Genomic DNA, 23,081 nt, shown 5'->3' on the forward strand with positions numbered 1-23,081 from the left:
CCTGTCACAGTTACCACCCCCTGTCACAGTTACCACCCCTGTCACAGTTACCACCCCTGTCACAGTTACCACCCCTGTCACAGTTACCACCCCCTGCCACAGTTACCACCCCTGTCACAGTTACCACCCCCTGCCACAGTTACCACCCCCTGCCACAGTTACCACCCCCTGCCACAGTTACCACCCCTGTCACAGTTACCACCCCCTGCCACAGTTACCACCCCCTGTCACAGTTACCACCCCTGTCACAGTTACCACCCCTGTCACAGTTACCACCCCTGTCACAGTTACCACCCCTGTCACAGTTACCACCCCTGCCACAGTTACCACCCCTGCCACAGTTACCACCCCTGCCACAGTTACCACCCCTGCCACAGTTACCACCCCCTGTCACAGTTACCACCCCTGCCACAGTTACCACCCCCTGCCACAGTTACCACCCCTGTCACAGTTACCACCCCCTGCCACAGTTACCACCCCCTGCCACAGTTACCACCCCTGTCACAGTTACCACCCCTGTCACAGTTACCACCCCTGTCACAGTTACTACCCCTGTCACAGTTACCACCCCTGTCACAGTTACCATCCCTGCCACAGTTACCACCCCTGTCACAGTTACCATCCCTGTCACAGTTACCATCCCCTGTCACAATTACCACCCCTGTCACAGTTACCACCCCTGTCACAGTTACCACCCCTGTCACAGTTACCACCCCTGTCACAGTTATCACCCCTGTCACAGGTACCACCCCTGTCACAGGTACCATCCCTGCCACAGTTACCACCCCTGTCACAGTTACCACCCCCTGCCACAGTTACCACCCCTGTCACAGTTACCACCCCCTGCCACAGTTACCACCCCTGCCACAGTTACCACCCCTGCCACAATTACCACCCCTGCCACAATTACCACCCCTGTCACAGTTACCACCCCTGTCACAGTTACCACCCCTGTCACAATTACCACCCCTGTCACAATTACCACCCCTGTCACAATTACCACCCCTGCCACAGTTACCACCCCCTGCCACAGTTACCACCCCCTACCCCTGTCACAGTTACCACCCCTGTCACAGTTACCACCCTGCCACAGTTACCACCCCCTGCCACAGTTACCACCCCTGTCACAGTTACCACCCCTGTCACAGTTACCACCCCTGTCACAGTTACCACCCCTGTCACAGTTACCACCCCTGTCACAGTTACCACCCCTGTCACAGTTACCACCCCTGTCACAGTTACCACCCCCTGCCACAGGTACCACCCCTGTCACAGTTACCATCCCTGCCACAGTTACCACCCCCTGCCACAGTTACCACCCCCTGCCACAGTTACCACCCCCTGCCACAGTTACCACCCCCTGCCACAGTTACCACCCCTGTCACAATTACCACCCCTTGCCACAGTTACCACCCCTGTCACAGTTACCACCCCTGCCACAGTTACCACCCCCTGTCACAGTTACCACCCCCTGCCACAGTTACCACCCCCTGCCACAGTTACCACCCCTGCCACAGTTACCACCCCTGCCACAGTTACCACCCCTGCCACAGTTACCACCCCTGCCACAGTTACCACCCCCTGCCACAGTTACCACCCCTGCCACAGTTACCACCCCCTGCCACAGTTACCACCCCCTGCCACAGTTACCACCCCTGTCACAGTTACCACCCCTGTCACAGTTACCACCCCCTGCCACAGTTACCACCCCTGCCACAGTTACCACCCCTGCCACAGTTACCACCCCTGCCACAGTTACCACCCCCTGCCACAGTTACCACCCCCTGCCACAGTTACCACCCCCTGCCACAGTTACCACCCCTGTCACAATTACCACCCCTGTCACAATTACCACCCCCTGCCACAGTTACCACCCCTGTCACAGTTACCACCCCCTGCCACAGTTACCACCCCCTGCCACAGTTACCACCCCCTGCCACAGTTACCACCCCCTGCCACAGTTACCACCCCCTGCCACAGTTACCACCCCCTGCCACAGTTACCACCCCTGCCACAGTTACCACCCCCTGCCACAGTTACCACCCCCTGCCACAGTTACCACCCCTGCCACAGTTACCACCCCCTGCCACAGTTACCACCCCCTGCCACAGTTACCACCCCCTGCCACAGTTACCACCCCCTGCCACAGTTACCACCCCTGTCACTAAATTGACTGTTTTCTGGACGTTAGGAAATTTTAGGACAGCTCGTCCTCCAAAAATGAGTAGGTAAATGTAACAGCACAAGTAAGTGCAATTATGTACTGTTCATAGCAGTCAGGAATTGTACTTATTTTCACTTAGTATTAAACCGTACTGTCAAATGTATTGTGAATATTTGAGTTTACCTGAAAAAATGAACAGAAAACCACGACCTAACCTAACCTTCTTAGCGTTTGAAGATAAGCATTTTATTGCTTCTTAATTACAATTAGTACTTAACCTATAGTGATATTACAGCTTTATAAAACTAATAAAACAAAACTAAAATATATATCAATAAATTGTAAAGTAACTCAGGATATTTGCAAATTTTGTATAAAATCTCTATTGTTTAATTAAACTGAAAAAGAAATTCCCGATATTTAAACTTTGTGTATAGCAAATTGAACTTGAAAGCTTCATCCTAAAATTCTGTCTTAACAGAAAACGAGGAGAATAAATGGGGAGATAAATGTAACAGCCCCATAAGTGCAATTATGTACTAAGTACGACAGTAAAGAAATGTACTTATTACACTTAGTATTAAACCGTCCTGTCAATTTGGAGGACGGGCTGCACCAACAGCCTTCATCTTCACTACACATGACCAACGCATTTTATACAACCAATTCACCACTGTTTATCATTCTCTCCTTTTTAATTTTTTAATTTTTTTATTTATTTATTTATATATATATATATATATATATATATATATATATATACAAGAAGGTACATTGGGTTTGTGAGAATACATTGGATAGTACAGTATTTACATTCTTGTAAAGCCACTAGTACGCGCAGCGTTTCGGGCAGAATTTAATTTACTGTATCGGTCCATCTAATTAGCATCATTACTGATCTATACGTAATGTATCTGATCTAATAGCATGAATGCAAATATTTACAAAAGTCTCCGAAAGAGCCGTTTGGAATGTTCAAATCCAGACGAAGAAAACTGTGCAGTCTACCCTGTCATGTGCCAAGAGAACGGGGCGCTCATGTGAGCAACCCAACAGCATGTTCCCCGTATTCAAATCAGGTTCTTTATTTCCCATCAGAATTCACAGCACGGGGCAACCTGCGCTCCTGAGAGGGAAGAACAGCCCTTCCCCAGCACTTCAAAGGCAAGAAGAGATTGAAGTCCATTGGCGGGTGGAACGTTCTGGAGCAGAATGAACCATCGGGTTCGAGGCGTCTCGGTCGACTGGCCTCTGGTGAAGGGTGCGATTTGCTTCAACGATGCTCGACTTGAAAACTGTAGCATCAAAATCCCCTTATCGGTGCTTGTGTGTGTGTGGAGAGGGTGGCAAGATGGCGAGGGTGGTGGTGGTGGTGGTGGTGAGGGTGTTGGTGGGGAGGGTGGTTGAGGCGAGGGTGTTGGTGGTGAGGATTGTGGTGGTTGCGAGAGTGGTGGTGGAGGGGATGTTGGTAGGGAGGGTGGTTGAGGCGAGGGTGTTGGTGGTGAGGATTGTGGTGGTTGCGAGAGTGGTGGTGGAGAGGATGTTGGTGGGGAGGGTGGTTGTGACGATAGAGCAAGGCTCCTCGACTTCATCAAGAGTATGACTCCTGATGAATCAATGCGCTCCTAAGGTCTGTGACTAGGAGGCCCAGCAACCACATCATCAGCTGTGCGGATGATATACTGATCCATACCAATAGTTACACCAACACCCAAAATGTTCTTAGCTCCGCAGTAAACACGTGTCAGGAACTAGGCTAAGTCATCTCAGTAGAGAAAACAAAGATCCTGAATCAACGCCCACCCAGACGGAGTGAGGCTATTCGCAAGATGCAGCTGTATGATTGCTCTCTGCAACCTGTCCTCCTAACAGAACGTCGCATTTTGACATATACTCTACCTAAGGCCAAAAATTGTCTCACTAGAAAATGGAAGGCGCTGGCCAATAATCTCGCCCCTCGGGGGCAAAACTAAATTAAAAAATTAATGGAAGCGGCTCACGAAATTTATATACTGTCCCATTTTGGGACAGTATATAAATTTTGGGTCCTCTGGTAGATCTTGCACTCGAGCGAGTATATGAATACAAAGTTGACGCGTTAGTTGTAAGTGAGTCTACACTGACTGCACTCTGCTCCCCAAGGCATAACTGATGTGCTTGTATCTGTAGCTAGACACAGATATGAAATAATCAATTATGGAATGAGAGCTTGTCTCCTGTGATTCCTTCCCATATTGGTCTTCGAATGCGTGATTGAACTGATGAGTTAGCAAAAATATTTGAACGTAAAGAGGGGAAATGCTCACCATCTTGAACTGCCTCTGAGGAGTCTGAGGGCAGCAATATTCAGGGAACACCAACAAAATCTCGTAGACTTGAGGCAAAGTGACATTCACACCAGTTACTCCATCTATCATCATTCTATTATGCAGGAAGAGCCGCACATCTATGGGTCATCCTATAAGGTTAGCAGGCTTCTATATGCAGACTTCTAAACTGCTAGGCTTTAGCTCGGCTACAAGTACCTATGGGAAACCCAGCCCATCCTCTCGAACGTTCACACGTCACAAAAATGATGTACTAAATTGTCCAAAGATTGCACCATCCGCTGATATGATAGTGAGTATGACAGTTATGAGCAATACATGTGACAGCCTATCGCTATGTGGAACGCTAAGTGTTCCCCTCTCACAGTCCGCCACAAATTACACTTGAAGCACTACTTAAAAACATCGTTTCCTAAGAACTTTCCAAAGTTCCTACTAATTTGGCTCAGAGTCCTCACTGAAGACTTTAATTACACGTTTAAGAAGCAATTAGTAATTCAATTGTCCGAGACGACGCGCAACAATCAACTATTTACCAAATTAGGCTATTCAAAATTGTTCAAATAACATTAAATACAAAAATAACACGATAATAAGTTCGGCTGAAACATGTGTTTAATTACATTCTTGCAATTCAATTCTTTAATATTTAATATACTAATATTCTCGTGCAACAACCCGCAGGTGGGGCTGTTAAACCCATGAACATGGATATATATATATATATATATATATATATATATATATATATATATATATATATATATATATATATATATATATATATATATATATATATATATATATATATATATATATATATATAAAGTTCAGTCAGACTTCCACGCGTATGCAGTTCATTTTAGTGTAGCCAAGTTGTGTGTTTGGGTGTGTCTGGAGGGACCTGCGAGCCAGCCGGCTCCTGACATAAGGCTTCCGTTGACAAGTTCTCGGGATAATGGTTGAAAGTGGCAGTAAACAGGTGGCTGAGGTACACAGACACGCCCAGGCATAACATCCCTTCACCTCGCAAGAACTGTTCTTGTGTGTGTTTAAACGGAACTTTCCTCACAGGAGGCTGAAGCAGTCGTCATTATTTACAAGGGTTTATGACACATAAGTCCGGAACGCAGATAAACGATAAAAATAACTGGCCAGTTGTCAGTTGGAATTTGGCAAGCACTTGTCTGAGTGTGAGTGAACACATGTATATGTTCTTGGTGAGCGTGCTTCAGCTCCTGGTCCCCGCATCCTCCTATAACTCGTACCACAAGGGCTCCGCATGCTAGGTAATGGTTCACATTTATATCTTTCTTGAAGTAAAGGTGTTGGGGATTTTCTCGAGCACTGACTTACTAACAAATTTGCACACAGACAGATTGTGTAACAACATTAAGTGCCACAGCTCCGAGCACACCCCGAGTGCCACAGCTCCGAGCACACCCCGAGTGCCACAGCTCCGAGCACACCCCGAGTGCCACAGCTCCGAGCAAACCCCGAGTGCCACAGCTCCGAGCACACCCCGAGTGCCACAGCTCCGAGCACACCCCGAGTGCCACAGCTCCGAGCACACCCCGAGTGCCACAGCTCCGAGCACACCCCGAGTGCCACAGCTCCGAGCACACCCCGAGTGCCACAGCTCCGAGCACACCCCGAGTGCCACAGCTCCGAGCACACCCCGAGTGCCACAGCTCCGAGCACACCCCGAGTGCCACAGCCCCGAGTGCCACAGCTCCTAGCTCACCCCGAGTGCCACAGCTCCGAGCACACCCCGAGTGCCACAGCTCCGAGCACACCCCGAGTGCCACAGCTCCGAGCACACCCCGAGTGCCACAGCTCCGAGCACACCCCGAGTGCCACAGCTCCGAGCACACCCCGAGTGCCACAGCTCCGAGCACACCCAGAGTGCCACAGCTCCGAGCACACCCAGAGTGCCACAGCTCCGAGCACACCCAGAGTGCCACAGCTCCGAGCACACACAGAGTGCCACAGCTCCGAGCACACACAGAGTGCCACAGCTCCGAGCACACCCCGAGTGCCACAACCTCTACTGCGTTGATACCTGTGTTAGCAAACTATATGCAACTCTCAGCCATCCCTACCTGAATTGGTCATTCGAAATGTCCTAGGTTCGAATCCTGTTGGAGGACAAAGACGTTTTGAGAACTTATAATTTCACCTAATGCCTCTGTTCACCTAGCTATAACTAGGTAGTTAGTCTACTGTTGTAGGTTGTATCTTGGGAAAGGTCAGTGATTGGCCAAAGTGGACTTGAGGAAGCCTCGCATGCTTCGTCTCTCGGACAATTCAATTTCTTTCTTTATTATGCACCCCATACCCATCCCGTGGGCGGTGGTGTAGAGGATAACAGCGGCACATAATCGCTTCAGGAACTGAACCCTCTGGTTCGTTTATCTTGAGATGATTTCGGGGCTTTAGTGTCCCCGCGGCCCGGTCCTCGACCAGGCCTCCACCCCCAGGAAGCAGCCCGTGACAGCTGACTAACTCCCAGGTACCTATTTACTGCTAGGTAACAGGGGCATTCAGGGTGAAAGAAACTTTGCCCATTTGTTTCTGCCTCGTGCGGGAATCGAACCCGCGCCACAGAATTACGAGTCCTGCGCGCTATCCACCAGGCTACGAGGCCCCTTCCGTTTAGCTAAGCAAATAATTTCTTGACGCTAGTCCGCAAGGAGAGAATATTCTCTTTCGTTCCTTCCTGGGCTGAGGGAAAATGTGTTTTTCTGTAAACATGGTTGTATGGCAGGCACTGTACTGTTTTTAAATGTTAAATTTTGTCCCTACTCTCCCCTATAGGTCCTACTCTAGCTGGTGGGAGAAAATCCTGCCCTTTTTTCTGACTGGGTCTGGCTCCTTATCTATGGTATCCTGAACAATAGAGGTTGCTCAAGTGAATTATATTTGATATCGAAGCCCATACAAATAGAAAACGTCAATGAACTTAATAATCTGGGTGAAATCTGTCCGAAACGCAGCGCGTACTAGTGGCTTTACAAGATTGTAGTTACTATACTATGTATCCTCACAATCCCAATGTACCTTCTTGTATATATATAAATAAATAAATAAATATCCATGCGACTTTCACGCATCAGCACCTCGACGATTGTCTGGGACGCCATTTAGTGCATTTATATTTACTAAAGAAATGCGTTGAATGTTCGAGCTACTTTTAAGAAAGTGAAAATGAGCGGGAATTAGGTGCAAGAAGCTAGGGCCAGATTCACGAAGCAGTTACGCAAGTACTTACGAACGTGAACATCTTTCCTCAATCTTTGGCGGCTTTGTTTACAATTATTAAACAGTTAATGAGCTCCGAAGCACCAGGAGGCTGTTTATAACAATAACAACAGTTGATTGGCAAGTTTTCATGCTTCTAAAGTGTATAATAATTGTAACCAAAGCCGTCAAAGATTGAGGAAAGATGTTCACGTTCGTAAGTACTTGCGTAACTGCTTTGTGAATCTGGCTCTAGGAAGATAAGCAGTCTTGGTAACACTTCAATCCATCCTCAGGATATATTCATTCCATCCAGCAGTCGACCCCAAAGACGCATTCATCAAATTTATCATGCTGTTTGTTCAAAATAGGAATTTTCTCAAATATAAATTAATATTGTTATATATTAGCATATCGTGCATATTTCTACATAGATTAGGTTAGGTTATTTAGGCATTAGGCTAGGTACCGTGTAGACTGTCTAGGTTCTCCAACCCGTCCTCACGCTAGGCTGTTTAAAGCAGCGGCCGTCCTCCCTAGATACATTCATCAATTTTAACATACTGCGCATTAAACTTTGCTTTCTTCTCATATATAAACTAATATTATTATATATAAAAAAAATCTATGTAACCGAAATCAAATCTATGTGGGTTCTATTCTTAGAACCAAACCACAATCATCTCGGCTATACCACAACACTCACAACAATCCTAGTAGACCACAACACTCACAACAGTCCTAGTATACCACAACCATACAGCTTCACTACAACTTTACAGCTTCACCACAACCCTCCAGCTTCACCACAACCCTCCAGCTTCACCACAACCCTCCAGCTTCACCACAACCATACAGCTTCGCCACAACCACCCAGCTTCACCACAACCACCCAGCTTCACCACAACCACCCAGCTTCACCACAACCACCCAGCTTCACCACAACCACCCAGCTTCACCACAACCCTCTAACTTCACCATAACCCTCCAACTTCACCACAACCATACAGCTTCACCGCAACCATACAGCTTCACCACAACTATACAGCTTCACCACAACCATACAGCTTCACCACAACTATACAGCTTCACCACAACCATACAGCTTCACCGCAACCACACAGCTTAACCACAACCATACAGCTTCACCGCAACCATACAGCTTCACCGCAACCATACAGCTTCACCGCAACCATACAGCTTCACCGCAACCATACAGCTTCACCGCAACCATACAGCTTCACCACAACCATACAGCTTCACCGCAACCATACAGCTTCACCATAACCCTTCAGCTTCACCACAACTATACAGCTTCACAACTATACAGCTTCACCACAACCATCCAGCTTCATCACAACCCTCCAGCTTCACCACAACCATCCGGCTTCACCACAACCATTCGGCTTCACAACCATCTAACTTCACCACAACCCTCCAGCTTCACCGCAACCATACAGCTTCACCACAACCATACAGCTTCACCACAACCATACAGCTTCACCATAACCCTTCAGCTTCACCATAACCCTTCAGCTTCACCACAACTATACAGCTTCACCACAACCCTCCAGCTTCACCACAACCCTCCAAGCTTCACCACAACCATCCAGCTTCACCACAACCCTCCAGCTTCACCACAACCCTCCAAGCTTCACCACAACCATCCAGCTTCACCACAACCATTCGGCTTCACCACAACCATTCAGCTACACCACAACCCTCCAGCTTCACCACAACCCTCCAAGCTTCGCCACAAACCTCCAAGCTTCACCACAACCCTCCAAGCTTCACCACAACCCTCCAAGCTTCACCACAACTCTCCAAGCTTCACCACAACCCTCCAAGCTTCACCACAACCCTCCAGCTAAGCCTTACCTCTGAACTACACTTCCATTTCCTAAGAGGTTCAGGAAGTTCTTGGCATTTCCATTTTCAAGCAACAGTCGCAAGATTGTCTCTTGGGTGTTGATGGCGAGGTGAACAATGGCTCGTCTTGCTCGTCACATAGTCACATAACAGTCCCCATACAACATATATATTTATTCCATTTTTTAAAAGACCTTTCTTCTAACAAAACCGGTAAACAGGAATGAGGTAGTTGTTGATCGTGCCGTGGCCCTGGGTAAACTAGTCCTCGTAGCGCTGGAGGCGAGGTTAACCACTGAAATATTCACCTGACGTCACGGCCTACGTCACTTCCGCTCCAAGATGGCGGCCGGCTGGTTCAACTCCTCTTCTGACATTTATAAAGCCATGGCGATCAGGGGGGGGGGAGGGGGTTGTCGAGCGGCCACAAGTCCATAAGGGTCATTAGCTGTGACAGAGGCAGAGGCTCACCTAGACCATAATGATTGCCAGCGAGTAGTTTTGTCTTGCGCCCGAACGCTGGGATTTAGAGAGCGCGTGACATTTGGTCTGGACAGGTTTCAAGTGAATATTTTAGAGTGGAAGCTGCGTAGCTGGGCCGCCGGACGATGCTCGCTCTCCACTCCAGCGTCCCTCTCGCCCTGCTGCTGCTGCTGCTGCTGCTGTAGCTGCTGCTGTTGCTGTAGCTGCTGCTGTAGCTACTGCTGCTGCTGCTCCTGCTGCTGCTGCTGCTGTAGCTGCTGCTGCTGCTGCTGTAGCTGCTGCTGCTGCTGCTGTAGCTGCTGCTGCTGCTGCTGTAGCTGCTGCTGCTGCTGCTGTAGCTGCTGCTGCTGCTGTAGCTGCTGTAGCTGCTGCTGCTGTAGCTGCTGTAGCTGCTGCTGCTGTTGTAGCTGCTGCTGTTGCTGCTGCTCCTGCTGCTGCTGTTGTAGCTACTGCTCCTGCTGCTGCTATTGTAGCTGCTGCTCCTGCTGCTGTTGCTGCTGCTCCTGCTGCTGCTGCTGTAGCTACTGCTGCTGCTATTGTAGCTGCTGCTCCTGCTGCTGTAGCTACTGCTCCTGCTGCTGCTATTGTAGCTGCTGCCACTGTTGCAGATGGTGGAGTCCTTAGGGTTTGGGACTTGTTGTAAGCATGACTTAACAAGTTTAAGTCGAGAGAAGGGATAAAGGTAAATCTGATAGTTTGAGGACGACTGCAGTGACGATGGTTAGCTGACAGTAAAGGTAGTTACGGCTAGGACGTGGCCAGTGGTCGTCGTAGGCAGGTGTAAAGGAAAATAGAGGGGTAATACAGCATAAAGTCTTAATGTAGAGATGGAAGGGAAGACTGAGAGAGAGGGAGAGAGAGAGAGGGAGAGAGAGGGAGAGAGAGAGAGAGAGAGAGAGAGAGACAGAGAGACAGAGAGACAGAGAGACAGAGAGACAGAGAGAGAGAGAGAGAGAGAGAGAGAGAGAGAGAGAGAGAGAGAGAGAGAGAGAGAGAGACAGAGAGACAGAGAGACAGAGAGACAGAGAGAGAGAGAGAGAGAGAGAGAGAGAGACAGAGAGACAGAGAGACAGAGAGACAGAGAGAGAGAGAGAGAGAGAGAGAGAGAGAGAGAGAGAGAGAGAGAGAGAGAGAGAGAGAGAGAGAGAGAGAGAGAGACAGACAGACAGACAGACAGACAGACAGACAGAGAGAGAGAGACAGAGAGAGAGACAGAGAGAGACAGAGAGAGACAGAGAGAGAGAGACAGAGAGAGAGAAAGGAACAAGAGGCGGAAGAAGAAAGTAGGAGTAAGACTTATCTCTGTTCCCTCCTCCACGCCTATACCATCAATAATATTTAACATTTTCGGCAATCTTTTCATTCTTGTCATAATTTTTTTATTAAGAATAGTTCAAAATTAAATTAGATTTAATTCCCATCAGAGTGTTATCTTATCTTGAGCTTCCTAATAGCGACAAATGTTAAATACAAGATCCACGAAAATATATATATAAACGTGTTATAATATTCTTATATAATGTGATATAATATTCTTATATATAATGTGATATAATATTCTTATATATAATGTGATATAATATTCGTATATAACGTAAATTATCAACAGGTTATCATCAGTAAACTAATCTTGCGCTCAGAGAATTATCTTGAATTCTCCATCTTGAATTCTCCAGACTAGGCTATTAATAAATTTTATCCTCATACTTATATGGATTACTTGCAAGGTAAAGACTAGGAGCCTCGCTGGCCATGATTTAACTTCTGATCTTCACATATGTTGATGTGGGGGGCTTCTGGGCAGCAGGTGTGTAAGAACAGCAGGTGTAGAACACCTGCTGTCGTTCTCCCCAACAGTGAATAGCCTGATGGGGTTTAGAGTATAGACCTGATATGGCCTGATAGCCTAGCCTATCAGAATAGCCTAATGTGGTCTAGAGTATAGACCTGATGTGGCCTGATAGCCTAGCCTATCAGAATAGCCTGATGTGGTCTAGAGTATAGACCTGATGTGGCCTGATAGCCTAGCCTATCAGAATAGCCTGATGTGGTCTAGAATAGCCTAGAGTATTCACAATGCTGTGGTGTGATTTCCATGATTTAATTCGTCACATCTCTTTTGATTAGTACTCGGTCAGAATTTCACTTGAGTCATTTTAATTTATATTCTGTATGGAGAATTACATCGGGGGAAGAGAGCTGAGAAGTCTAAACTCTCAAGTCTTAAATTAAGAGTTGAGAGTTGTTAAAGTCTTGGTTTTGTTCAATTGGAAGAAAAATGACAGGTTGGATAACAAGAACCTTTCAAACAAGAGATGCTACACCAATGATGATACTTTTTAAGACACTAGTTCTCTCTATAGACATTCTAATTTGCTACACACTAACAGCCGCATTCAATGCTGGAGAAATTGCTGAGCTAGAGAACGTGCAAAAAGTCTTTTTACCGCCAATTGCATTCAATATAACTGCAAACATAAATTATATTTGTATTCTCTAGGGCGCAGGCGAAGGAAATACATATTAATTTACGTGGAAAATATTAGAGGGGGGCTGGTCCCAAACCTACACGCAGAAATAACACCACACGAGACCAGAAGACATGGCAGGATGTGCAGAATACCCCCGTTGAAGAACAGAGGTGCAACAGGTACTCTGAGAGAGAACTCTATCAACATCAAGGGGCCCGAGACTGTTCAACAGATGATTTAATATGATGACTTTTCAATAAAGATTTAGAGCAATAACTGAACCATCATCATGTATAATGATTTAGAGTGTATTAACTGTAGCTTCTTCACGTGTAATAACTTAAGAATGCCACAACCGAACAAAAGCACTGTTAAATTAACCTTAAACTTTTACACTAATTAATCACGAGCGATAATTGAACCCTTAAGTTCCAATAATAAATACACGCATTCGTTCATTATTCCTTGTGTTACGCTCGGTTAAAAAAGGACAATTAGTCATTATGACGAATGGTATTCACGGTGCTCTAATCCGAAGGGAGATTAGAATCTGAAAAATGAACGCGGCCACCTTCAATGTTTTCAAAACAATACAAGCGCAAGTTTATGGAAATTTCCCCCTTAGGTACACGCGTCTTTTAGCTCATTTTAGAGTATATAAGGGTATATTCCACGTCCAGAGTATATTGTTAGAGATAGTCCACATGAACGGTATATATACTGAGATATTCCCAATCAAGAGCATATTTAGAGAGCATATTATATATATATATATATATATATATATATATATATATATATATATATATATATATATATATATATATATATATATATATGACTGTCATTCTATGAAGGGAGGATTGAAACAGGAATTTCCTTAAGTACTTTCGTATTTAATAATACAGCTTCAGAAGGATATGTATATTTCTTGTATTATTAAATACGAAAGTAAATCCTCATAACTCATGCCTATTAGGTCTGGGACTAGCCTAGTGGCATACCTCTGAACTTTTTCCAGCTTCGTCGTGTGCTTGACAAGGTACGGGCTCCATGCTGGGGCCGCATACTCCACGATTGGTCTTACGTATGTGGTATACAAGGTTCTGAAGGATTCCTTACACAGGTTTCTGAAGGCAGTTCTGATGTTAGCCAGCCTTGCATACGCCGCCGATGTTATTCTTTTTATGTGGGCTTCAGGAGACAGGTTTAGCATGATATTTCCTCTCTGTCCGTTTCGTGAAGGACTTCATCTCCCATTCAGTATCCTGTGTCTGGCCTCCTGTTTCCTCCGTCTTGTTTCATTGCCTTACATTTATTCGAGTTGAACTTTAGTAGCCATTTGTTAGAACATTCATTCAGTCTGTCTAGGTCAACTTGTAGCCTCATCCTATCTTCCTCTGTCTTAATCCTCCTCATAATTTTTGCATCATCAGCAAACAAGGAGAGGAACGATTCTATATCCTCTGGAACATCTTTACATACATCAGAAACAGTATAGGTCCAAGGACTGAACCCTGCGAGATTCCACTGGTGACGCCTCGCCAATCTGAGACCTCATCCCTAACAGTGACTCGCTGTCTTCTGTTGCTTAGGTACTCCCTTATCCAATGGAGTACCTTCCCTTTCACTCCTGCCTGCTTCTCCAGCTTTTACACTAGTCTCTTGTGTGTTTACTAGTTGTGTTTGCGGGGGTTGAGCTTTGCTCTTTCGGCCCGCCTCTCAACTGTCAATCAACTGTTTACTAACTACTACTTTTTTCCACACCACACACACACACACCCCAGGAAGCAGCCCGTGACAGCTGACTAACTCCCAGGTACCTGTTTACTGCTAGGTAACAGGGGCATTCAGGGTGAAAGAAACTTTGCCCATTTGTTTCTGCCTCGTGCGGGAATCGAACCCGCGCCACAGAATTACGAGTCCTGCGCGCTATCCACCAGGCTACGAGGCCCCTGTGGTACTGCGTCAAAGGCTTCCTGACAATCCAAAAATATGCAGTCTTCCCAACCCCTTTCTTCCTTGCCTGATATTTGTTGCCTGGTCGTAGAATTCAATTAATCCTGTGAGGCATGACTTGCCATCCCTGAACCCATGCTGATATGTTACAAAGTTATTTTGCTCCAGATGTTCCACGAGTTTTTTTTTCACATTCTTCTCCAGCTTGCATGGTATGTAAGTTAGGGACACTGGCCTGTAGTTCAGTGCCTCCTGTCTATCCCCTTCTTGTATATCGGGATTACATTAGCCGTCTTCGAAATTTTTGGCAGTTCACCTGTTACCAGTGATCTGTTATACACTATGGAGAATGGCAGGCACAGTGCTTCTGCTCCTTTTTTTTTAGTATCTATGGTAAGATTCCATCTGGGCCTATAGCCTTTGTCACATCTAACTCTAGCAAAAGCTTCCTTACATCCCCGCTGGTAATCCCAAACTCCTCTAGTGGTGCCTGGTTAACTATTCCCTCTCTTATCTCGGGAACTTCTCCTTGCTCTAATGTGAAGACCTCCTGGAATTTCTTATTGAGTTCCTCGTACATTTCCTTGTCGTTTGCAGTGAATCTATCTGCCCCTATCCTTAGTTTCATTACCTGTTCCTTCACGCAGGTGTGATACCTGTCAGGTGTGATACCTGACCATAACCCCCCCCCACCCCCGCTGCTACCTTCCCCCTCCCCTCACTGCCACCTGAAGCACTTAACGACCTGTTCGCTGGGGAGAGTTCGTCCCCAGATGCTGGGTCGTAACGAGCCTATTTATTACCTGCTGAGCCAACACTTTCCCGCCCTATCCTCTCTCTCACCCTTGTCTATCTTGTCTCCTCCTAACTCTTCCCCTTCTCTCTCTCTCTCTCTCTCTCTGTCTCTGTCTCTCTCTCTCTCTCTCTGTCTCTGTCTCTGTCTCTCTCTCTCTCTCTCTCTCTCTTCCCTGTATCGCCGCCTCCCTGCTCGTCGCCAAGCGCCCTCAGCACCCACCAGATCGGTCCGCCAGGAAGATCACATCGAAATCTGAAGCTGGCGACATGCCCACAGTTGAAGCGCCTCGGAGATGTGAATACAAAATACAATCTGCTTTCCATATGTTTCCTGGGATTTCTGGAGAGAGGAGACGGTGGGTATTTTTCTCGGAGCGGGAGGAGAAGCAGCAACGGCTCGAACCTGAACCATGGTCACAGTGATGCGAAATCACGATGGTTCTAGCCTCCTTACCTTGAGGTGCTTCCGGGGCTTAGTGTCCCCGCGGCCCAGTCGTCGACCAGGCCTCCTGGTTGCTGGACTGATCAACCAGGTTCGAATCCTCGTAGGATTCTCATATATATCTATGAGAGAGAATGTTTATCTGCCTATTCGAAGTTTCAAGACCTTGGGCCAGATTCACGAAAGCACTTACGCAAACACTTACGAACGTGTACATCTTTTCTCAATCTTTGGCGGCTTTGTTTACAATTATTAAACAGTTAATGAGCTCCGAAGCACCAGGAGACTGTTTATAACAATAACAACAGTTGATTGGCAAGTTTTCATGCTTGTAAACTGTTTAATAAATGTAACCAAAGCCGTCAAAGATTGAGGAAAGATGTTCACGTTCGTAAGTACTTGCGTAAGTACTTTCTTGAATCTAGCCCCTTGTCTTGATTTTGCGATTTTTCAAAATGATTTTTTCATGTGATTTTTCACGTTGCATTACACACACTGAAATCACAATAGTGTGATGCATCAAATGAACAAACTCCACAAGGGCCGTGACGAGGATTCGAACCTGCGTCCAAGAGCCTCCCAGACGCTGCCTTAATCGACTGAGCTACGACATGGTAAAGAGAGTTGAAACCGAAGTTCTACTGAACTTACTGGATTCTGCAGCCGCTCCGAGACACAAACCACAAGAACGGTTCGAATCCTCGTCACGGCCCTTGTGGATTTGTTCACGCTGCATTGTTATTGTACGGTGAATGTTGTAGGTTAGTTCTATCTTGAGATGATGATTTCGGGGCTTTAGTGTCCCCCGCGGCCCGGTCCTCGACCAGGCCTACACCCCCAGGAAGCAGCCCGTGACAGCTGACTAACACCCAGGTACCTATTTTACTGCTAGGTAACAGGGGCATAGGGTGAAAGAAACTCTGCCCATTGTTTCTCGCCGGCGCCCGGGATAGAACCCGGGACCACAGGATCACAAGTCCAGCGTGCTGTCTGGTTGATACCTGGTTGATGGGGTTCTGGGAGTTCTTCTACTCCCCAAGCCCGGCCCGAGGCCAGGCTCGACTTGTGAGAGTTTGGTCCACCAGGCTGTTGCTTGGAGCGGCCCGCAGGGTCACGTACCCACCACAGCCCGGCTGATCCGGAACTTCTCTTAGAAAACCGTCCAGTTTTCTCTTGAAGATGTCCACGGTTGTTCCGGCAATATTTCTTATGCTCGCTGGGAGGACGTTGAACAACCGCGGACCCCTGATGTTTATACAGTGCTCTCTGATTGTGCCTATGGCACCTCTGCTCTTCACTGGTTCAATCTTGCATTTTCTTCCATATCGTTCACTCCAGTACGTTGTTATTTTACTGTGTAGATTTGGGACCTGACCCTCCAGTATTTTCCATGTGTATATTATTTGGTATCTCTCTCGTCTCCTTTCTAGAGAGTACATTTGGAGAGCTTTGAGACGATCCCAATAATTTAGGTGTTTTATCTCGTCTATGCGTGCCGTATATGTTCTCTGTATTCCCTCTATTTCAGCAATCTCTCCTGCTCTGAAGGGGGAAGTGAGTACTGAGCAGTACTCGAGACGGGACAGCACAAGTGACTTGAAGAGTACAACCATTGTGATGGGATCCCTGGATTTGAAAGTTCTCGTAATCCATCCGATCATTTTTCTGGCTGACGCGATATTTGCTTGGTTATGCTCCCTAAACGTTAGATCGTCGGACATCATTATTCCTAAATCCTTGACATGCTGTTTTTCTACTATGGGAAGATTCTACCGGCTCCCAGTTCGGGGCGACTCAATGGCCATCTTGAAGTAGGATTATCATCTTTTGAGACAACCAACGACCTCTCAGAAAACAGAAAGAATGAAAGAAACGACCCCAAGACAGAATTTAAATTTAAATTTAAATTCTGTCAATTTAAAGTGTCCTCTCCTAACCTACCAGAGGACCCATAACAGAAAACGGGACAAATGTCACGTTCGCCAGCCGCTTCCATTTTCTATTACGACAATGTCTGGCCTCATGTCCCGCATACGGTCGAAATGCGACGTTCTTTGTAGGACAAGTTGGTGAGAGAGGCTGTGAGGTAGGGAGGGAAGGGTGAAGTACAGTATTGTGGAATGGGAGGGAGGAAGAATGGGGGGGGAGGGGAGAATGGGTGAATGAGAGGGAGGGATAGACCCGGGCACCGCCGGTGACCCCCCCTGTGGTTAAGGACAACATATACTTCTCGCTGACTGAGCAACCAAACCCACCTGTTCATGAGTGGACCAGACTTTACACACAACACCCACACATCACAGTAACCAACCACAGTACGCAATCACAGTACCCAACCTCCGTACCCAATCACCGTACCCAATCACCGTACCCGACCACCGTACCCGACCACCGTACCCGACCACCGTACCCGACCACCGTACCCGACCACCGTACCCGACCCGCCCTCAGACAATGCGGGTCTCTGCGGCTCGCGGCCCCAAAGATACATTCATCAATATTAACACAGGCCATTCAAATCAGGGCTTCATGCAAGGAACAGGTGGAAGAGAATGAAGACGGGAGAGGCAGGAAAGAAACCCAAGGACTCTACACTACACATGGAAAGTAAATACAGAAATCTAAAGAATTTTAGAAATATTCAGAAATCTGAAAAAAAGCCATTTGGGAGTGGATATAATTCCTAATATATTAACGGAATAACATCGGCAGAATATGTGAGATATTAAAACTGGTTTAATGTATTATATATATATATATATATATATATATATATATATATATATATATATATATATATATATATATATATATATATATATATATATATATATTATACAGCAAGACTTGCATAAGAGGACCTGAGCTACGAGAGTTAAGGGAACTCAACCTCACAACCCCAGAGGAAAGAAGGAACAAAGAGTTCATGATCACTACATACAAAGTACTGAGGGAAATGGATAAGGATAACAAGACCGCTTTTTCAAAGATAAAATAAAGCGAGAGGACTTACAGGGAAGCTGGAACTGGAATGAGTCGATGAAATATAAGGAAATGCTTATATACTCTCTACGAATAATTGCAAACAAAATCCAGTGAAAGAAGACGTCGTGGAAGCCACCTCCATCTACACCATCAAGGCCAGATGTGACAAAGACCCACAACATCAGGAATAACACATGTGCAAGGTGCAATAAGTGCAGTAGGCGGGTGTGTGGGAGTGCCACACCTGCCTCCTTCGTAGTCTCCATTAGGCCAGCACTCTACCGCGAAGCACACACACCACCTACAGCACTACCGCGAAGCAGACACACCACCTACAGCACTACCGCTAAGCACACACCACCTACAGCACTACCGCTAAGCACACACACCACCTACAGCTCTACCGCTAAGCACACACACCACCTACAGCTCTACCGCTAAGCACACACACCACCTACAGCACTACCGCTAAGCACACACACCACCTACAGCACTACCACTAAGCACACACACCACCTACAGCTCTACCGCTAAGCACACACACCCCCTACAGCACTACCGCGAAGCAGACACACCACCTACAGCACTACCGCGAAGCAGACACACCACCTACAGCACTACCGCTAAGCACACACACCACCTACAGCACTATACCGCGAAGCAGACACACCACCTACAGCACTACCGCGAAGCAGACACACCACCTACAGCTCTACCGCGAAGCACACACCACCTACAGCACTACCGCGAAGCACACACACCCCCTACAGCACTACCGCGAAGCAGACACACCACCTACAGCACTACCGCGAAGCAGACACACCACCTACAGCACTACCGCGAAGCAGACACACCACCTACAGCTCTATACCGCCATAAACAAGGGCCAGGAAAAAATGCCAAAGAGAGTAATATTTACCTGACACCTCCACTATGCTTACCAGGCGGGTAGCTCGCTGCCTCATCAGTTGCCCGGGGGCCAGAGGTACACATCAACGCGCCTCTATGTTAAAGGTACTTATAAACCTCTCTCCACACTTATGTTAAGTTGATTGTGCATCACGCCACTGATCAATGTTGTAGGAAGATGCTTCTTGAGTTTAAATAAATGGTAGAATCTGATAGTCCGACTCACCTAAAGCTGTGATTGGTCGCCCTACAAGACTTAGTCATAGTTAAAATTGTCTATAATCCTAACAGCTTACTCCGGCAACACTATACAATGCTCTAAAACAGGGCTTTTCAAGCTGCTGGTCCCAATAATCAAATCAGCCGCGACGAACAGAAAAAATCCAAAACAAATAAGCAATTGAGAGCAAAAATCTCACTGCACTGAACAAATCCACAAGGGCCGTGACGAGGATTCGAACCTGCGTCCGGGAGCATCCCAGACACTCATTATCCATCTCACATTAACGAGACTGTGGTATCTGCGTTACCAAATTGGTGGCCGTAGCTGATGTTTTCAGTATTCATAACGACGTATATATTGAAAAGCCTTCAATATATTCCAAAATATTGAATGTACTGAAGGATTTCAAAATCTGTTAAGCCTATGGCAAGCAGGAATTACAAGTGATCAATCCACCTACTATACATCTCCAACATTCTTACAACACACTGCTCACCACATTATCAAAAAGATATTTTAAAAGCATTAAAACTCGAGATATTGTCACATCTCACTTCTCTATCCTAAAGTCTTAATAACTATTTTTCCAGTGCAGAAATTTGAAACCAGGAAAGAGAAGGCTTGGATAAAATATCCATTTGATTTTCGACGCCCTTACTCAACATTTGAGTTAAACTTTGATACTGATGAGTAGGCTGAATTACTGCATCTTAGCAGTTCTTTACGATAAACAATGATTTCGAGCAATTAAATTTGTCACCATTTTGCATTGAGGCTACAGGAAAATTTCCACTTTTTAAGTAAAAAAGTTTTATCACGGTATCATTACCTCTCACCGTTACTTAGTTGTGTGAACTAGGATTTTCACACATTATCGCAATTCAAAACGAAAGATAGACGCCGGCTCAATACAGATAAACGTATAACACTGTAACCAATCCACAAGGGCCGTGATGAGGATTCGAACCTGCGTCCGGGAGCATCGCAGACACTGTCTTCCCGTCTTCCAAACTGGAATCATTTACTTATGAACAAACTTCTCATTAAATGAAAACAATTTTTAAAAATATTGTATACTGTCTATTGTTTTCTCGAATTTCATGTCAAATGTACATTTCTTTTTAATTCGTCTATATTCTTTCTAAAACAGAAATATGTAATTTAATTGAATAGATTCCATCCAAAAAATATTAATTTATAATGTGCTAATAGGAAATAATGGAATATAATTCACAGAAAATGGGTTTGATTTATTAAACGATGGTATACTGAGTCGCTTTTTATACTGAGACCCAGTATACTTTTATACTGAGACCCAGTATACTTTTATACTGAGACCCAGTATACTTTTATACTGTGACCCAGTATACTTTTATACTGAGACCCAGTATACTTTTATACTGAGACCCAGTATACTTTTATACTGAGACCCAGTATACTTTTATACTGAGACCCAGTATACTTTTATACTGTGACCCAGTATACTTTTATACTGAGACCCAGTATACTTTTATACTGTGACCCAGTATACTTTTATACTGTGACCCAGTATACTTTTATACTGAGACCCAGTATACTTTTATACTGTGACCCAGTATACTTTTATACTGAGACCCAGTATACTTTTATACTGTGACCCAGTATACTTTTATACTGTGACCCAGTATACTTTTATACTGAGACCCAGTATACTTTTATACTGTGACCCAGTATACTTTTATACTGAGACCCAGTATACTTTTATACTGTGACCCAGTATACTTTTATACTGTGACCCAGTATACTTTTATACTGTGACCCAGTATACTTTTATACTGTGACCCAGTATACTTTTATACTGAGACCCAGTATACTTTTATACTGAGACCCAGTATACTTTTATACTGAGACCCAGTATACTTTTATACTGTGACCCAGTATACTTTTATACTGTGACCCAGTATACTTTTATACTGAGACCCAGTATACTTTTATACTGAGACCCAGTATACTTTTATACTGAGACCCAGTATACTTTTATACTGAGACCCAGTATACTTTTTATACTGCGATTCATAGCAGTTCATGCTGTGAATCGAAGTATAAAAGTTTAAAAATGCTGCCTCGGCGTTCGAGCAGCAACGCAAATCGCTGCACAACCTTTCCCAGCCCGTCCTCCAAAGACCCAAAAGTGATTCAATGCACCCGCCAAACCCCTTGTTTATACAACCCGTCCTCGACTCAAGTCCATTCCATCCAGTGGTCGACCCCACAGACGCATTCATAAATTTTTACATGCTGTTCATTCAAAACGGGAATTTTCTCAAATATAAATTAATATTATAATATATTAGCATATTGTGCATATATAGGTATAGGATAGGTTAGGTTAGGTGTTTAGGTTCTGTTGGCGATTATTTGCATTTGTAATACGTGGGTGAAGCATTTATAGCGTTGTGATTCGAACAAAATTCGTCAGTGAAGCACTTGTTCCGGATATGTTCGAACGTCAGCAGTTGTGAGTCGTGTGTAAACCGCTTTTCATTCATAAACAGGGGTTTCGTGGGTGGATGGAATCACTTTTGGATCTTTGTTTGGAGGACGAGCTGGTTTATAAATGAAAAACGGTTTACACACAACTGATTTCGTTCGAACACTTCTGGAACAAATGCTTCACTGACGAATTTTGTTCGAATCACAATGCTGTAAATGCTTCACCCACGTACTACAAATACAAATAATCGCCAACAGAACCTAAACACCTAACCTATGCCTATATATGCACAATATGCTAATATAATATTAATTTATATTTGAGAAAATTCCCGTTTTGAATGAACAGCATGTTAAAATTTATGAATGCGTCTATGGGGTCGACCGCTGGATGTAATGGACTTGAGTCGAGGACGGGTTGGCCCTTCCTGTCCTCCTCCTCGGCATCTGACAACTTAATGAAGGAAATTCTAACTGACTTCTTTGGTCAGCTGGCAGACGAACACGATCCCAACTTTATACGCAATGCCACCGAGTAGGCCTCTCGTGCAGGCCCATCACTTCAACCACCACCATCAAAAGCCCACAAGCAATCCAGTTGGGATGGCCCCATTGTTGACCGAGCTGCTGCAGAGTGCCTGGGCGCTACAACACCACCACACGACCATGCTCGCCTCACAACATTAGCAGCTCCACATGCAGGGGAGTTCCTGTTAGCAACCCCAATGTCGGCAACTGGCAC

General features: G+C 45.6%; 1 protein-coding gene across 25 annotated transcripts in view; it reads right to left on the minus strand.

Annotated features, from left to right (window-relative positions):
* LOC123760896 (CUGBP Elav-like family member 4) overlaps window positions 1-23,081 on the minus strand; it is a 1,099,894-nt gene that overhangs the window by 298,340 nt on the left and 778,473 nt on the right. For 2 of the 25 annotated variants that reach the window (XM_045746707.2, XM_045746705.2), the window contains exon 1: window positions 9,610-9,871. The exons of the other annotated variants lie outside the window; for them this stretch is intronic. The gene's annotated coding sequence lies outside the window, so the exon portion shown is untranslated. Of the gene's footprint in view, window positions 1-9,609; window positions 9,872-23,081 lie in introns of those variants that run through there. 25 annotated transcript variants of the gene reach the window in all.

The sequence above is a fragment of the Procambarus clarkii genome, chromosome 3 (assembly GCF_040958095.1).
Source record: "Procambarus clarkii isolate CNS0578487 chromosome 3, FALCON_Pclarkii_2.0, whole genome shotgun sequence".
NCBI classification, from domain to species: Eukaryota; Metazoa; Arthropoda; class Malacostraca; order Decapoda; family Cambaridae; genus Procambarus; species Procambarus clarkii.